Source organism: Panthera uncia, assembly GCF_023721935.1.
Source record: "Panthera uncia isolate 11264 chromosome B2 unlocalized genomic scaffold, Puncia_PCG_1.0 HiC_scaffold_24, whole genome shotgun sequence".
NCBI classification, from domain to species: domain Eukaryota; kingdom Metazoa; phylum Chordata; class Mammalia; order Carnivora; family Felidae; genus Panthera; species Panthera uncia.
The window spans coordinates 81,977,924-81,990,575 of NW_026057580.1; the positions used below are offsets into that span (position 1 = coordinate 81,977,924).

A 12,652-nucleotide genomic window follows, 5' to 3' on the forward strand; every position below is an offset into this window, starting at 1 on the left:
CCAAGCAACCCTTGGAGCTGCCTCTGGCTGAATCGTTTCCACTGGGGGTTGGGGGATGGGATGGGGACACCTTCCAAAAATAATTCCACAGAGGAATATTAGAAATGGCAGCATTCTCCAGACAGTGGTCCTACTCCTAAATGCTACCCTCAAAATAGTTAGGGAGTAGGCAGAAGGCATTTCTTATTGCTCTGTCAGAACACTCCCTGGCCCCTTTCTGGAAGAAAGTTGTAGAAAAAAAGAGCAAGTAGAATCTGCAAGTGGCCAAGAGGTGTCATCAGGGAGGAGCCAGCATCAGAAGCCCCAGAACAGGAAGATTCTACCTGCGAGCAAGAGTACAGGCAAGGATTCAATTAACTTCATGTCCCATGCCTTTCCTGGGCACCTACTAAGCTTGGGCACTGTGCAGAGGTCACGGATCACAGTGCTGTGCAAGCAACAAGGGATGATAAGGGAGCACACAGGATCTGTTATAAGGATGCCTACCAGGCATTATGGGAATGGAGATGCAGGAGCAACTGAGGCAGGGATCCATCCCAGAGCAACCAGTTCTTTAACCAGGAAGGACAAAGCAAGGGTGCAGCATCAGTTAGAGAGGCCCGGACTTCCATCTTTTGGCAGAAGAGAGCTAGTGAGCAGGCTGTTCCAGAGAGTAGTCCCCATCCCAAGGCAGGAGCTATGCTCACAGCTGTGAATATTCCCCCACTGTGTTGTGTGGGAGGGCAGAGGGAGGGCAGGGACAGAGGGATGAGGCAGCTTGCTCCTGACTCCCACAGGGACAGGGTGAGCCCTTCACCAAGACTCTAAAGCCCAAAGGTCAGTATTTTCTTAGGTTTCTTTCTTGGCCCCTCTACTGCCTCAGACTTCAGGAGCCCCTGTAGACTTGGTCACCAAGGTGCCACAGGCGCCAAGGTCCCTGGCTCCACTGCTCTGGCAGAGGCCCTGCCCTGACCACATTCTCCCCGGGGCCCAGTGGCTGCTTTCTCAGGTTTTACCTTTGTTTTGCTAGTCTGTTCCTCCCTGGGCTTGTTTGTGTAAGAAAACCTCTCTCCCTGTTTCCTGTGTCTCTGTCATTTCCTCCCATTGCCATTCTGCACCATGGCACTGAGGCCCATTGTTTTTCTTTCTAACCACATTCTAGTCCCTGGGAATGGACAGTAGGTACGGGACAATGTGGAGGAAGGCAGGTCTGCCTGGGCTGTTTCAGAACCACTCTCAAGCACCACAATATCACAGTAAACTGGCGGGAGTGATGTTCGATTGTCAGCAAGGGAAGGAAGAAACTCAATATCAGGAGACAGCTTCTTGCCAATTAATCCTTAGACACTGTCCAAATGGAGGCAAAGGCAAGTTCCCAGGGGTGAAGACCAGAGATGTCTGATAGCGCTGATAACCATCTTTGGGAAAGGAAGCTATGACTGTCCCGTTTGCTTTCGGGTTTTCTGACATGTTCTTACTGCTTTTAAATTAACTGGAAAATCAACTGAGCCTTATTTAAAAGGGGAGCTAAACAGAGGTCTGAAACCAGGAGCAGGACACATGGATGCCCAGTGAAATGCACTTAGGGATGGATTTCTTTGTGGTTCTATTCAGTGCTCTGACCTGTTATCCCTTTTGATCAGCCCACTATTCAGGCAGCCTGCATTGTAGTGTAAGGTAAAGGACTTGGTGTTTTCTTGGCAGAGCTTGAATCAAACAGGTTCTCACAGGAGCTCAGATCCTGAGTTGTTTTCCTGAGCCCAGGGAGAGACAACTGTAAAAGTAGCTGGCCTGGGGAAAGAGGAATGTGATGCTTTTTATTTACCATTGAAATGTTCAATGCCTGTGTATGTGTTGATTTCCAAATACAAATGGGAGGAACACTGAGGTCCATATCCCATTAATGACTAAGTGTCACGTTGGCTTAGTTTGGGAACACTGCCTTAGTTTTGAAAACCAAAGCTTTTTTTTTTTTTTTTTTTTTTTTTTTAGTGAAATTTCAACAAAGTGAACTGAGCAAGATTTGATATAGGATTTCAGCTTGGTTTTCCTAAGAGAAGTATTGAAAAGCACATTTATTTTGTTGACTATCACCTAGCAGAAGTTTGTGGTTCTATTTTGGTAGTATTTGTTTCATAAAACTTTCATGGGTTTTGCCAGCTTCTTTTATTACACTGTTCCCATCAGTTATGACACTGAGACTCCCTCATCAAAGAGGTTTTGTTTATTTCAAGTTTTAAAGGACAACATGGTTGCCAGAAACATGTTAAACCTCCAGATTTCTGTTCGAACAGTAGACAGTTATAAAGCACAAAGGTATCAAATTCCCTTATTTCAAATAAAGTTTGTTGTTTTTCATTAAAGGATTTAACCATGCACTATGCCACGCATGTGCTGCAAAGCTGCTTGGGACACAATTTAAATATCAACCAGTCTTGGGGTGCCTGGGTGGTTCAGTTGGTTGAGCGTTGGACTTTGGCTCACGTCATGATCTCATGGTTCCTGGGTTTGAGCCCTGCGTCGAGCTCTGTGTTCATAGCTCAGAGCCAGGAGCCTGCTTCAGATTCTCTGTCTCCCTCTCTTTCTGCCCCTCCCCCACTCACACTCTGTCTCTCAAAAATAAATAAACATTTAAAATAAATAAATAAATTATATCGACCAGTCTCTGGGTGCTTAAGTGGCTCAGTAGGTTGAGCGTCCGACTTCAGCTCAGGTCATGATCCCAGGGTAGTGAGATCAAGCCCCATGTCTGGCTCCACACTGAAAGTGGAGCCTGCTTGGGATTCTGTGTCTCCCTCTCTCTCTGCCCCTCCCCCACGTGCACTCTGTCTGTCTTTCTCAAAATAAATAAATAAACTTAAAAAAATTTTTTAAATAAAACAAAATAAACGCTCAAGCATATTGAAATATTTAAGGATGAGATGCAATGATTTTTGAGTTGTGCTTCGAAACAAAAGGAAAGATGGTTGGTGGAGTTTATATGAAGCTCGACCAATGAGGACTTGGAAATGTCTGTGGGTGACGAGTAAAGGAGGGTTCATCACAGCAATCTGTCTCTTTTACATGCTTCAACTAATCTATGCTTCAACTAAACTAACAATTGGCAAAAAAACAAACAAAAAAAAAGAACAACGGGAGTCAAAAATATTTTTTTTTCTAAAGAGAGTTAACTGGTATTATTTCTTCATTTAAATTCTCTAATCAAGTAACACTTTAGTAGCATGCCACTCTGATGCTGTCTTCTTACAGGGATCAGATGTATTGAAACTGTTGGAAAGCCAGAAATCTGAGCAGGTCCATCATTTTTCAGATGTCCAATGAAAGAAATACAAATTACATGACTGCATGCAAATTACTTGATATTATTAACTCAGAATTCACTTATTCCCTAGAATAAAATTTATAGGGAAAATCTGAGAAAAAACAATACTGGTGAATAAATCTGAGAAATGAGCTTTTTCCATCTCTGGCTCTAGAACAAGCAAATATAGACAAGCTTTGCCAGGAGTGTTCCATCATGGGCTTCAGTGGGTGGAGGTCCATTTATGAAAAGGGAAAGCTTCTTTAGCATGTGAACGAGGAAGAGTCATTTTACTTCCAGAGACAATTCTTGATCTATGTAAATCTGTATTTTCTGGGACTGCATCTCAGACTCTTGTCAGTGTTCCTTCTCTGTACTGCTGAGAACAAAGTCTTAAGAATCAAGATTTTTCCATTGCGGGTTTGCCAATCGGATATTACAACATTTCCTTCCTAGGATATTTTATTTTTCTTTTATCTATTTTACCCAAATTACATTTATGTACACATATTCAAAGAATGCACTAAACAATAAATCATTGAGATAATTTTCTCATTTCAAGTTGTCCCATGAAAGATTCTATGGCCAGCAAGTAGACCACATAGGCAAAAGTGAGTTAGGATCCTGGCCCAGAGGCAGTTAATCAATTATAATATGTGATCCAGATGAGAAGCAGATAACATGACCCAATATTTTTGTAACTAAACCTGTATGATATTTAGAGTTTGCCCTCCCAGAGGAGATTCAACAATGGGCCCTCAGCCTTGCATGGGGAGATACCTCACTTTGGTGTGCACTGTATTTATATTTTGGGCCATTAGAGACACAAGCTGTCCACTAAACTAGCCAAAATAGAAAAAAAATCCCTGCCTCTGTGTGGGTTAAATAAAGACCACAAGTTGCAGCAGTTGGCCTCAAAGAATTGAATAGGCCTCTCCCCAGACACTCATTCTGCTTATCTGGAATCTTAATTCCAGTCTGCACCTTTTGATCAGGCAAGCCCCAGACCATGGACGACTTATCGAAGGGGCTGGAATTTGCACTGTGCCCCATGCACTCCATCTTACTGGCCACTTGTGGCTGGATTATGGGACTAACACTTCAACACTCACAAGTGGAGGCCTGGGAGTGGCTCCTGGTGTCCATCACAGGCGAGGTGCCACGAGTCAAGTGGGAGGTCAAGCGGAACACGCCAGAAGGCCTCCCACAGCCTCTGTGGCTCTTCCCAGCTCTCCGTGTTAACAGAAACATCCTTCCTCACTACACAGCAACAAGGTTATTTTTCCTTTTGAATGCAGGCATGAAGCTCAGTTTCCTAGTCTTCCTTCTCTGCACATCCTTTCCTTTTCAGAGTGGTCTTATGATGCTGTCTCACTGACTTCCCATCTCACCCCAGGAGGCAGCCCCCACCTGTGCCACAAGCTGGTGAAGGTCTTGCAATCTTCCCGCCTGCCTAGATTTTCTGTTATCAGCCTTTAGGCCTGCCGGCTCCCAGGGTCCACTTTCAGGGACAGCAATAGCTCCAGGCCTTCAACCCATTTCCAAGTTAAGCTGGACAGTTACTAAGATTAATTCCTACTCTGCTCACAATCTGATTTTCCCATCATTTGTGCCTCAAACCCTAATTCAGAGTCACCCTTAGCTAAAAATTATAACACCAAGGATACGTAAACCTTTGGTGGCCCCTGTCCCTGACCTGGCCCCTCCGTTCCCCATACCCTCACAGGAACTCAGAGAGTAGGAGAGGCCTCTCACTGTGACCCCTCACCTTGTCCTCCCATTCTTGGGTAGTTTCTTCTCTGAAACCTTTTTTTCACCTTTCAGACCATCAAAATCTACTCTCTTTGCATCGCATTTCTTTCTGTCCCATCCCAGTCACTTGTCCCATGAAAAACAAGTTTCAAATACTAATTAACACAAAGATGTTAACAGGTAAACAGGGCTACATGTGTGATCGAGTGATGTAAACATAAGAAATGTTTTTATACCAGAATTCTCAAGTACCCTGGGAGACGACTGGCCCAAGAAAAAATTATTTAGTGATGAATTGTCCTTTCCTGTCACTTATTTCCATATAATACAGCCAGCCCTTGCTCTGTAGGGCTGATTCTGATTTGTTTCCCATCAGCTTTCCCCAAAATTGTACATTGTTCACCCTCATTTCAGATGGAACTCATCATTCCAGATCCAGATAGCTGTCAGTGCTGCTTCTGTCCACTTGGGGTGACAGTATGATGTAATGGAAAGAGCCCCAACTTTAGAATCAGGCAGACTTGAATTCCATGCTCAACTCAACCACCTGCTAGCCTGGTGACATTGGCAAGTTATTAAATTCTTTGAGCCCTCAGCTTCCTCATCTGTAAAATGGGAATATATCACTTACTTCCAAGTTGCTGAATAAGGTAAATGAGACAACACACATAGTTGTTTGGTAGTTTGCTTTTAAAGCTAGGTATACCAGTAGTTACTTGAATCACAGCTTTGAACATAAAAGTCATCTGCCTGCAGTAAATATGGGTTAACTTGCTGGTCACTTCTCATTTTCCATTAATAATTGCTTCATTCAACACTGCAGAACTAGCAAAGAGCAGCCTACTTCTTGACTTTAGGTGCTAGGAAACTTAGATACTTAAACCATTTGACAGCCATTTTTTTAGCTTATTCTGGGCTACCTCGTGTGTATCATTAGAAACTTAAAAATAAATGGAAAATATGGAGAAAGTAAAAAAAAATGTCTTAATATCACTCTTCCTGCTGAAGGCAAAAATTGCCTCCACACTAAAATTTTGAATTTAATGGCTAGTATAATTTTTAAATAGCATAAACATTGAACTTTCCAACCAGCCCCTTAAAAATATTCATTATGAAGTGATAAGGCTCACTGTAAAAGAAGTCTTCCCAAGTAACAAACCTAAACTTTCCCTGCTTTTTGACAATTCCAGAGGATCCTAAAATATCCATGAGTGTGTGATCTGGTGAAATGTCCTATTTATATGTAAAAGTAGTTATCTAAGCACACCTTGGGAAAAGATAACATTTATTGATTCTTTAAGCATATCAGGAAGGGAAATCTATTTGACTAAAACCTTGACCTATTCTTTTTTTTTTTTTTTTAATTTTTTTTTTCAATGTTTTTTATTTATTTTTGGGACAGAGAGAGACAGAGCATGAACGGGGGAGGGGCAGAGAGAGAGGGAGACACAGAATCGGAAACAGGCTCCAGGCTCCGAGCCATCAGCCCAGAGCCTGACGCGGGGCTCGAACTCATGGACCGCGAGATCGTGACCTGGCTGAAGTCGGACGCTTAACGACTGCGCCACCCAGGCGCCCCTTGACCTATTCTTATACTGGTGATTGCTCTCTCCTCAAAGATCCAGTCTCTCACAATTTAATTTAACAAATTCTTCTTTTAGTCACCTTGTGCTTTTCATGTAAAAGTCAAAACTTGTCCACTTCCTGGGCTGGAAACCCAGATGCCAATACTTTCTTTATTTCACACTGAGTCACTGTTGTAAATCTGAGACAAGTTCGTCAACTTGGTTAGAAAGCTTAAAATAACAAGAAAAAAGGTGGATATTATTTTTTACTCCCAGTCCAGAATTGAGGCTTCAAAGGCTCCCGGAGATTCTGGATGTGCCCAAGGTTGCCTGGTCATTGGTGGCAGACCTGAAACTCAAGCCCAGGTGGATCTGATAACCACATTGGTATATGGAGGTCGGAACCATGGACTGGCCTTGTGGGAGCCAGTCACCTTTTGTCATTCACTTCACCTGACGCCTGGCCAGCTGTCCTTCCAGAGTGTGCTGTTGTCACAAATGGTGCCAGCTGGAAAAGTGAGAGGGAGAGCAATACACACAGCCCTGCTAGAATCAGTGCCAGAGGGTGCACACTCTGGGAATGAGGCAGCAGGGCTGACTTCTGTTTCTCTGTTCTTTCGGAACCCTGGCTCTCTTCACTGTGCTTCAGTTGCGAAAACTAACCTGCAAACTCTTCCCTCCCATGTGCCTTACTAGGCTCCTCTCCAGGATTTATTCACCTTTGGTAAATGTTCATACTTCTTTCCCCTTGCCCAAGACATCCCAGCCATTCTTCCTTTCAAAGATTTTCATGATCCATTCCCTCATTTCTACTCCTGCTGCCTCCAACCTGGTGCTGTGTTTTATAGTTTCATATCCAAGTTCTTGCAACAAGTTCTGAACTGCTTCCCTAGTTCCCAGAGCCCCACTCTTACCCACCATCCCAACACAGAAAGATTGAATCACAAACACACCTCCCAGGGTATTTCCTATGGTGGATCCAGACTTATCAGCCTAAACTCCTGCTGGTGTAGTGAAAAGAGCAAAGTGCATGGGGTCAAAAGACCTGGTTCTAGTGCTGGCTCTATGGCTGACTCTAGTTCTTTGACTTTGGTTGAGTTAGAGAAAAGGGTGAATTGAAAGTCTGAACTAGATTAAGCTGTAAGTTGAGTGAAGGTGGGGTCCCAGGTTCACACCCAGGTGACCCAATCTGCTACTCATTTTCCCTTAGCCCTATGATCTAAATCTATTCTATGACCTGCCTGTGTCCTGGAATGCTGACCCCTATGGAGAATCACTAGATTCTCCTCCAGCTGTCTTCCTCTCTGCCAATGGGAGGGAGGCAGAGATGAGAGCAAGAGAGGAGAGAGAAACTGGGGTATTTGTTCCCTACTGTCTCCTTCCTACTGGGCAGACTCTCCTACAAAATCCCAGCAGTCACTGGACTCCAGTAACATGATCTTCCCTTGTCATTTCAGTCCTAATGGTGCTAATTCTTTGAGAGATGCAGTTCTCAAAGTATCGTCCCCAGACCAGCAACATTAGTATCACCTGGGAACTTGTTAGAACATTTGCAGGCCCTGCCTCAGATTTACTGAATGAGAAATTTAGAGGGTGGGATCTAGTCATTTCTATTTTTAACAAGATCTTGGATGATTCTGACACTCAATAAAGTTTGAGAGTCACTGCCAGAGAGGAGATTGCTAGAACTGACCCTAAGTCTCTGGTTCAGTAGGTTAGGTGGTAGGGTCCAACACTGTGCATTTCTAACACAGATGAGGCCTTAGCTGCTCATTGCAAAAGTACAAATTGAAAACTACAGCTCTCTGGGGCACCTGGGTGGCTCAGTTGGATAAGCATCCAACTTTGGCTCAGGTCATGATCTCACAGTTCATGAGTTCAAGCCCCCCATCAGGTTCTGTGCTGACAGCTCAGAGACTGGAGCCTGGAACCTGCTTCGAATTCTGTTTCTCCCTCTCTCTTTGTTCCTCCCCACTCATATTCTGTCTCTCTCTCTCAAAAATAAATTAACATTAAAAAAAATTAACACACACAAAAAAGGAAAGAAAACTACAGCTCTAGATCAAAAGCCAAGTGTCTCTTTCTCTTGCTAAGAAAAAGGAAGCTTTCCCTCACTTATAGATCTTCCAGTGAGTTCACCCACAGCAGATTCTGTTTGAGGTAATGTCAATTCTCCTCAAAACCTACTCAAATCCCCCCAACACCCAGCACCTCCCCCACACACACACATGTGCACACACATGCACACACACACTCCCAACAGACTCACTAGGAGAGTTAAATGCCAGTGTGGTTTAGAAGAATTTCAATATTTGCTCCTGAAGGAAACCCAACTCATTCTAACTAAAGGAGTTATAAAATCTTGCAAATTTTTACAAAGAGTGTATTAATTTGTTAGGGCTTTCATAACAATTACCACAGACTGAATGGCTTAAACAAAACAAACTTATTTTCTCACAGTTCTAGAGGTGAAAAGTCCAAGATCGAGGTCTTAGCAGGGCTAATTACATTCTGATGTGTTGGCTTCTAGATGGCCATCTTCTCTCTGTGTCTTTATATAGTCTCTCCTCTGTGCATGTCTGTGTCTTAATCTTCTCTTATTATAAGAATTTCAGTCATATTGGTTTAGGACCCACTCATAAGGCTTCATTTTATCTCAGTTATCTCTGTAAATGCCTTATCTCCAAATACAATCGCATTCTGGGGCACTGAGGGTTAGAAATTCAACATATGAATTTTGGGTTGACATGATTCAATACATAACAAGCAGAATCTTGGGAAACATGGGTAGAAGTAGATTGGACCAAGGAAGACAAAATATAGTTGGATAGGATTGAATGTATTGATATGAGTGCACTTACCTGAGCCTAACATAGTAGTTCTCAACCTTGACAGCACATTTGGCAGGCACAACCTTCAAAAAATACTGGTGATGTTGAAGTCCAACCCCAAAGATTCTAATTTAATTTTTCTGGGGTATAGCCTGGGCATCAGAAAAAAAAATTTTTTAAGTTAATTTATTTTGAGAAAGAGAGTGTGTGAGAGTCAGGGAGGGGCATAGAGAGAGAGGGTGAGAGAGAATCCCAAGCAGTCTCAGTGCCACCAGTGCAGAGCTCGATATGGGGCTTGAACTCAAGAACTGTGAGTTCATGACCTGAGCTGAGATCAAGAGTCAGATGCTTAACCAACTGAGCACACAGGTGCCTCAAGGGCATCAGAAAGTTTTTAGTTGCCCCAGATAGGTACCAAGGTTGAGAACCCCTGTAAAGCAGTTTCCTTACCCAGTTAATTGGACCAGTAAATGAGGCTGAAATATCACAGTTGTTCTTGGAAGAATAAGGGGTCCACACACATCAAAAGGTGGAAGTGTTGGAGTGAATTTATTATGTGTAAACCACCCAAGTACCCTCACCCCTGTCATGCCCCACTCCCACTTTAGAAGACCCATATGATGCTCCCCTTATTAAGAAATGCCTTAGGGAAAGAAAGCTCTACCTAGAAAGCTCTACAAAGATGCAGAATGTCTTTATGCTAGAGATAGAGGGAGGGGGGATGTTATTGCACAGTTGGGTCCTGATTTCAATGGCAGTATGTAATCCTGGTGGACTTGAAAGGAGTAATTACCATAACAGACTGCAGAAACAGGGAGAGCTGATCAGACTGTCAGACCTGGAAAAATCTGGTGGTTACTTACTTATCACAGAGTCCTTGGGAAAGGGAAAGATGGGCAGGTTACCAGGGTATTGATTGATCCACATATCTCAAAAAAATTCTAGGTTTAATCAGTAGGAACTAGACTAGTTTACCTGGAAAAAACTCTCAGGTGCCATCCCCTCCCCCCCTCCCCCACTGTCCTCATCAGATGTACCAGAGTTTGCAAAGGGAATGTAGTGGACATTTGTGAAAAAGTATCCGAGTGAGGCTGTTATGTGCCTCACATAAAAATGGGGAAAAGGCATTTCCCCAAGGAGAAGATGATGAATAGAAAAAAAAAGTAATAATTGCCTACTACAATGCCCACCCAATAGCTCTTTCTATGTAATTAATTGACTCTTTGATTCACCATTAACATTTCATCTCACTTTATTGTTGACAAAATGTTTTTCACATATACTATCTACTTTAATCTCATTTTAAAACTCCTGACTTCATTTTTTTTATATTTTCCTTTTAGAGAGAAGGCAATTGGGTCTAAGAAAAGGTGTACTTATACAGAACTGAAATCCAGATCCAGTATAAACTTCAATCTCTTTCCATTATATAACATCATTACCTTAAAAATAAGAGTTGTTTTTTTTTAATATGACATTTTAGAATCAGGCTTGGATCAGTTTGGACCAAGCAAATGCAGTATTCTTCCAACATATGTAACTTCTATAATAATATGAGCAAAAAACAAGTAATGGTTACTACTTCAAGATAAATCATATGCCAGACTTTACTCAATTAAGTTAAATTCAATAAATATATTTAAATATATAGGATGCATCCCAGATACTAGGGAATCAAATAAATATAAGATCCAGTCTCTGTGCTCCCATAGCTCAAATTCGGTCATCTAAATAAAGTAGACATCTAAACAAATAAGTACAATAGAGATACTTCAGGAACATTGTATTTTAATTATCTATTTGCTTCTATTCCCTGGACTCCAAGACTCTTGGGTTCAGGGATCAAGTCTTTTTTGTATTCCCAGCACTGATCACAGTGTCTGGGACTGAGTAAATTCTCAATAAATAGTTATAGAATTAATTAATGTATTTATGAAAAAAGATAAGTGTAATGGAGACTCAGTTGAAGGAGGGATTATTTTTATTTCTGTACTAAGAAAAGCTACATTTTGACGTGGTAGGATGAGTTTCGAAAGAATCCATGAAAACAACTCATCTGCACACTGGAGTTGTGCTGTGTACGTGTGCGCTCTTTGTCGTGCTCATGACTAGAAAGTCCTCGTCACAATAAGGAGGGCATTCTGTCCTATAGAAGGTACTTTTGTATTGTTGTGTTGCAACCAATAGATACTTCTGTTCCGACAGATACTGCAAACAGTAGACTTAGCTTTGCTCCTTTAAGACGTGCTTCCAATCTCCTCACTACTGCTGCGTGTAAATCTAGCCCTATTTCAAACACATCTACAGTCTTAATTTTCTCAAACTGTCCATTTGTACTATGTATATTGCCCACACAGACACTATGTCATCAATTTTTTTTTCTCATGGAAAGTACACTTATTCATTTATTTACTCATTATTCTGCTGAGCATAGAACCCTCTACTGGGTCCACTGTGATTCTGAGACCTACATCCCTCTAACTCAAATGTAAAAGGCCTCCATCATTTCTCTCTAAGCTCATTCCCCCTGGAATGAATACATTGTTCATTAGACATTCAGCAAAGTATTTGCCATCTGACAGGCTAAATGAAAGCATCTCCTCTCCTAGAAGAAGTTCACTACAAGGACAACCACTGTCTTTGTTCCAGTCTAGCACAGACCCCCAATGATACACGCACTCTAACACAGTTAAATTCAAAGGGGCCACACCTAGGGAAGCTACAGAATAGTTGAGAGTCACTTAAAATACTCTGACATGTCACGTCAGGTCACCAATTGGAAAAGAGGATTTTTGAAATACCTGGATCAGGAAAGCTTGGAGGTCCTGCCTATGGGATCCAGAAACGTGCCAAAATTAAGCTGCTGTTTTGGACACGCTTTGAAGGAAAACATTTTTGGTGGCCAGTTTCAGCGTTTGTCTTCGATTCAGAACTCATATTTGATCCTAGACCAAAATATGTATCCAAAATTGCAAACAAAGCTGTTAAAATATCAGAAGGACCATGGGGGCTAGTCTTTAGAGACAGATCCAAAGGCACATGTATAAGGAAAGCCCCGTGGCCACTTCACAAAACCTTTAAAGTACCAACTTCAACTCAAAACATATGGCAGCACAGGGTATGAAAAGGAGCCTTTCACTTCCTGGAGAGATGCCAGTCTTCTGTTGGTAGCACTGAGAAGCTCTGCCACAGAAGAGGCTCCTGGGGAAAACGCAGTGGACTGT

The 12,652-nt window shown here is 42.3% G+C and overlaps 1 long non-coding RNA gene across 1 annotated transcript in view; it reads right to left on the minus strand.

Moving 5' to 3' along the window:
• Window positions 1–12,652, minus strand: part of LOC125938889 (uncharacterized) — a 54,193-nt gene that overhangs the window by 22,119 nt on the left and 19,422 nt on the right. The window contains exon 2 of the long non-coding RNA XR_007462852.1: window positions 9,459–9,580. This is a non-coding gene — a long non-coding RNA (uncharacterized LOC125938889). The remainder of the gene's footprint in view (window positions 1–9,458; window positions 9,581–12,652) is intronic.